At 40.5% G+C, this 5,984-nt stretch overlaps 1 pseudogene across 1 annotated transcript; it reads left to right on the top strand.

Annotated features, from left to right (window-relative positions):
* Positions 1-3,370: 3,370 nt before the first annotated feature.
* Positions 3,371-4,999, top strand: LOC306647157 (kelch-like protein 2; annotated as a pseudogene). Its single transcript has one exon. The product of its transcript is annotated as a kelch-like protein 2 (transcript).
* Positions 5,000-5,984: the final 985 nt, after the last annotated feature.

Below are 5,984 nucleotides of genomic sequence, written 5' to 3'. Positions count from 1 at the left end.
CAGAGCTCTTCACCACCCACTCTATGGTCCAATCAGGTTATCCTCCTCCCCTTTTATGGTGGGAGTCTGGGTACCAGGCAGTAGATGTCTCGCTATCATTTAGTCCATACCCCAACCCTCCCTCATGTAGTTCATACCTGAGAGTTGACCAACTCCCCAAGGATACACTTTCCAAATCACTATGAAATCTCAGTTTCCACAGAGTGAGACCCCTTTGGGGCATACAGCTATGTGCACATCTATGTGTTTCTGATCTGGTGGCAAAATGAGATCACAAGTGGGATGTCCACAACCTACCAGTCAGATTAACAATAATCACTGATTGGGAAGAAGTAGGAGTCAGCTCTCAATGACTTTCAGTACGCAAAGAAAGCACAGATGGTCCTAGGACAGGAGGGCACCAGGGAGCCATCAACTAAAGCAAGTCCCCCATCAAGTCTGAAACGTGTGTCCCAACTTCATCACTTCTAAGGCATCTGAGACTCAGCCTCCTACAGTCTATTCATGGTGTTCTGTGCCTCCATCTATCTCCAGAACACTTTTCCACCTTGTAGAAACCTGAATACCAACCTTTCCTCATCTGCCCCTGCCTAACAGTCCCCACGGAGCATTAATCTACTTTCTGTAGGTCTCACCCACAGAAAGCAATGACCCTGGGAAACATTCCTCCAAGTGAAGGAAGCCAGCTGTCAAGGGACCCAGAAGGTAGGACAATCCAATATCTATGCCTACCCAGATTCAGTAGATCCTGAAGACTGAAGTCCATCAGTGGTTGCCAGTGGATATGGGGCAGGGTGTCTCTTTTAAAGGCAAAAGAAGCATCCTGGAATAAGGTGGTGATCATGCCTGGTCATGATGCTGCATGTCTGTCATCTCAGTGACTTGGAGGCTGAGCTAGAAGGATTGCAAAATTTAACTTTTATTTTGAGAATTATTAGTATTAGTATTACCTTTATTATCATTATCAGTACTTTGGTAGCAGATATCAAAACCAGAGGTGGTTAACCACTGAGTCATATCCCTAGCCATTTTTATTTTGAGACAGGCCTGAGCCACCATGCCCAGTAGAAATTTTATTTTTATTAAAAAAAAAGGAGGACTGAGGATGTGGCTCAGATTCCCTGGGTTCAAGCTCCAGTACTTCCTCCAAACAAAATATATGTGATGATCATGTGGGTGGGGGGACAGTTCCAAAATTTATAGCTTATATTTAAAATCACATACAATGATTACTTAACAAACCAAAAAAAAAAAAATAACCACACACATCAGATCAACTGGGCACACAGCAGTGATTCAGGAGGCTGAGGCAGGGGACAGAGCACAAGTTCAAAGGAAGCCTCTGGAACTTAGCAAAACCTAGACTCATCAACTTAGCAAAGCCCTGTCTAAATAAATTTTTAAAAATAACAATGAATAACAATCATACCTGTTCTATTGATATCTGGTTGAATGGTAGGACAAGAGCCAACTCACAGATTCTTTGCCCAAGTCCATTAATTCTGCCTGGGTGTGTTGCAGGTATGTAGTACACTATGTGACAATTAGATGCCCACTGCCTGCCCATCAGAAGCTCATGTCTTCTCATGTTTTACATTTTCTTGCAGCATTGGAAGATCTTGCAGTGGGGCTTTCTCTTCAGGCTCCTCTTCAGATTCCATTATCTCAGTCTTGGAGGCCATGGACCAGCCTGGCTGAAATACCTTAGTCTCTAAGTTGTATACATATCACTCCAAAGTTTCCTGCTTCTCTTGGAGAGTGTGGAGTTGGGTGGTGTCTGGCAGAGCCTGGTCCATGTTCACTCTCAGAATAGTGAGATATGTCCAACCCACTTGTCCTGCCACCTCCCAAGTAGCACTATCTTGGAGATTGGAACTAAGTTCTTGTAGAGTTCACTGATGACCCATCCACCATATGCCAATTCTCCACAGGAGCCATGTTGATATAACTCCTTAGGAAAGCGCCTTTCCTCTTGATGAAGAGAGTTTCCCGTCCTGCACTGGGCTATAGAATGTCAGGTACTGCTGCCATTGGTTGCCTTTCTATTCTAAGAACCATTTTTCCCCTGGATACTAGCTCTGAGTTGCCTTCTAGATTTTCTGTACCTCAGTTTGCCTCTGCAGAAATGCTGATTTAATTCACACTTGGATAACTGATTCAGTACTGTGAATTTCTCTGAGCTGTCATCTGAGATGTCCTCAAGATTCTTGCTACTGATTTTTAGTAGAATTCAGATTTTTTTGTTTTGTTTGCTGTTTTTTTCACTGAATATGTTTTTATGTCTTTTGCCTGTACCTCAGTTCCTATGTTTAACTGAGTAATTGTACGTTTGTTCTATAATTGGATCCCATTAGTCTTGTATGATGTAGACATGTTTTTTTTAATTTAATGGTTATGATAAATCATCAAACTTGTGTTCAAGTTCTGATATTTTCTTCCACTTGATCCAGTCTATTGGGGAAGCTTTCAGCTGATTTTTAATTTATCGTTTTAACTTGTCATTTCTCACATTTCTTCTTGGTTCTTTTTCAGAATTTCCTTTTCTGCATACCTGTTTCATATCTTGTATGAAATTCCTTAAGTTGACTATGTATTTGGGTCCAGTTTAAATTTATTGATCATTTTAAAAACAATGAATTATTTTTCTGCATTTATCCACTTCATTATCTTGTATTCAGATACTAAAGAGTCATGAACCACTGGAAGATACATATTTCTTTGTTCTTTTTAATCGTTTTTTGATTTTCTATGTTGAGATTTGTGCCTGTTGGGATGTGTATCTCTTTCACTTTTGTACAAGGGACTTCTTAGCAGCCTATCTTCAAGCGCTCAATTTCCAGCACTGCTTACAGAAACAACTCAAGGTCACAGTAACACAAAGACAACCTGACATAGAAATAGAGTAAAAGTCAAAACCAACAACTATATCACCAATGATGATAGAAAAAAGGAGCAAAATTAATGCAGAATAAATTAATGATAAATAAATAAAGTTGAAAGCAATAATAAAATGATAAAAAGAGGGTTAGGAGGAACACAGAAGTGGCCAAGCCTTCACGGGCCAACCTTCTGCAGCCTTGGCCGCAGCCCATCCTTAGGAGAGAAGGCACAGAAGCCCCGTAGGTCCAGGGAGCGCACCCTGAGTAGCGGGCCGCCAAGGCTGCATGTTGGATGGAAAGAGGCTCAGCAGGAAGGTGGTGCAGGTGTCTTTTTAGCTGGAATGTGCTGAAGGATGCGGTCAGTGCCAGAGTTCTGAAGCAGGAGAGAGCCACAATGCAGTCGCCCCACTGACTTCCACATGCACAAAGCAAAGTCATCAGAAGCCCCTTGATTCAAAGGATTATAATACTGAAAACACTGCCCTGTGACAGTGAATCCTCAGCACATGAAGAAAGCTTTTAAAGTCATGAACGAATAAGAAGTCAAAATTTGCTGTGTGATTCACCATTGTGGCAGAAGACATGGAAATCTCTACTCACAGAGTGGTACTAGTCACCTGCAGTCCCTATTTTCATGCCGTGTTTACAGGTGAGAAGAGTGAGAGCAGAGTCAAGAGAGTTCAGACAAAAGAGGTGGACAGCTCAACCCTGAGAATTCTAATTGATTGTTTTCACTGCAGAAATTCAGGTTACGGAAGAAAATGAACAGGTACTTCTCCCAGCAGCTGGTCTGTTACAGTTACAGGATATGAAGAAGACTTGCTGTGAATTCTTGGAATCCCAGCTTCACCCTGTAAACTGCTTTAGCTGAGATGCTCGCATGCCCAGATCACCTTAACAAGGCCAACACCTATACAGGACAACATTTTGCAGATGTCATATTTAGTGAAGAATTTCTCAAATTGGGCATTGAACAAGTGTGAAGCTTAATCTCAAGTGACAAATTTACCATTTCCTCAGAAGAGAAGGTATTTGAAGCAGCAGTAGCATGCATGAACCACAAGGATGTGAGGCAGCAGTTTATGTCTCCACTGATCAAACATGGTAGAATTGGTTACCTTTGCTTTCTCAGAAGTATTTGGTTCAGAGGTTTGAAGAGGAGGCATTGGTCAAGAACAGCAGTACTTGAAGAGATCACCTCATTGAAACTACAAAGTATCATTTGCTGCCAAACAGAGCAGTGGATATTAATGAAGAGCATCCAGACTTGGCTGAGGACACCATGAAACTTCCCAAATTGATGGTGATGGTTCGGGGCCAAGCACCAAGGGCTATTCAAGGTGTGGAATGTTATGACTTTTAGGAAGAAGGATGGCACCAAGTGGCAGAATTGCCTTCCGGAAGATGATGGGCAGGCATGGTCTACATGATTGGGCTTGTTTTTGTTGGTGGTGGCTTTAATGGCTCACTAGGAGTTCACACAGTGAATTCCTATGACCTGATGAAGGACCAGTGGACCAGTGTTACTAACATGTGAGCCCAGAGAATCACTTTGGGAACAGCTGTGTTAAATGGATTGTTATATGCACTGGGAGGCTTTGAAGGGAGTTAAGGTTTATCATCTGTGGAAGCATATAACATAAAGTCTAATGAATGGTTTCATGTAGTACCAGTGAACATGAGGAGGAGCATTGGTGTGGGTGCTGTTGGAGGTTAGCTCTATGGAGTTAGGATGGAGCTTCATGTTAGTGTCTTAGCACAGTAAAATGCTATAATGCTACAAGAAATGAATGGACCTGAATAGCAGAAATGAGCACTAGAGGGAGTGGAACAGGTGTTGGTGATTAAACAACTTAATTTATGCTGTAGGAGGTCATGATGGCCCTTTAGTATGAAAAGCGTTGAAGTATGTGATCCCACCACAAATGCCTGGAGACTGGTTGCAGATACGAACATATGCAGAAGAAATTCAGGAGTTCCTGCAGTTAATGTACGTTATTGTTGTTGGAGGGAATGATGGTTCCTGTAACTTGGCATTGGTAGACTATTATAACCCAACAACAGAAAACGGACAGTGGTGTAATCTTGTATGGGCACAGAGAGAAGTTATTCAGGGGTGAAAATTACTGGATAAACCATTAGAGCCTGAAGCACATTTTCAGCATATTTACACATAAGAAACAAGCTTCAACAAGTATTTCTGAAGTGATGAGAACCTAGCACTTCTCCACTTGTAGTTGCACTTTCTCAGCAGAAGATAAAATAGGCTGCCATTACAGGCTTCGGATGTTGAAGATTATTTTTGGTAGAAGCACCGTGTAGGCTATTTTTGCAATCAGCAGCAGCTGAGTAAACTTTAGTAAGAAAAATAGACTGCAGTACTTATTCTGTAATCTTTAGCTAACAGTTGCTTTCATAAAGACTAGTTCTCATCAGCCTGGAATGACTATGGGTCATTTTGTGAAGGAGGATTAATGTGTATTCTTGTAAAATTAAGTTTTATCATTATTCCTTCTCCTGAAAATCAGTATACTAAGGAACTAAAACTCTCTGAACAGGTATTAAAATCTGCACAACTATACAAAATGATTGAGGAATAAAACTATTTGTTTTTATAAATATCTTTGATTGGCCAGGCACATGCCTGTAATCCCAGTGGCTTGGGAGGCTGAGGCAGGAGGATCACAATTTCAAAGCCACACTCAGCAAGGATGAGACACTATATAAATAAATAAATAAATAAATAATAAATAAATAATAAATAAAGGGCTGGGGGTGTGGCTCAGTGATTGAGTGCCCTGAGTTCAATCCACAGTACCAATAAATAAACACATAAATAAATAAAATTTTTATTTCATGAAATAGTAAATTTTGTACATATAAATGTGTGTTGGTATGCTTCCTTTAAATGTTTGAAAAGATATTTGAAACTTGATTATACTACTTATATATGGCACAGTACTTTGAATTATGCCAGTACTACATTGTAAAACAGTTGTATTTTTTGATATTTAACAATGCTTAACACTTTAAGATGCCACTTTTGAGGAATGAACATGATGCAATACACTGGAATAGGAGTGATGCCAAAATTTAAAAAATAAA

This window comes from Sciurus vulgaris (genome assembly GCF_902686455.1).
Source record: "Sciurus vulgaris genome assembly, chromosome: 16".
Lineage (NCBI taxonomy): Eukaryota > Metazoa > Chordata > Mammalia > Rodentia > Sciuridae > Sciurus > Sciurus vulgaris.
This window is presented reverse-complemented; position numbering and strand designations above follow the sequence as displayed.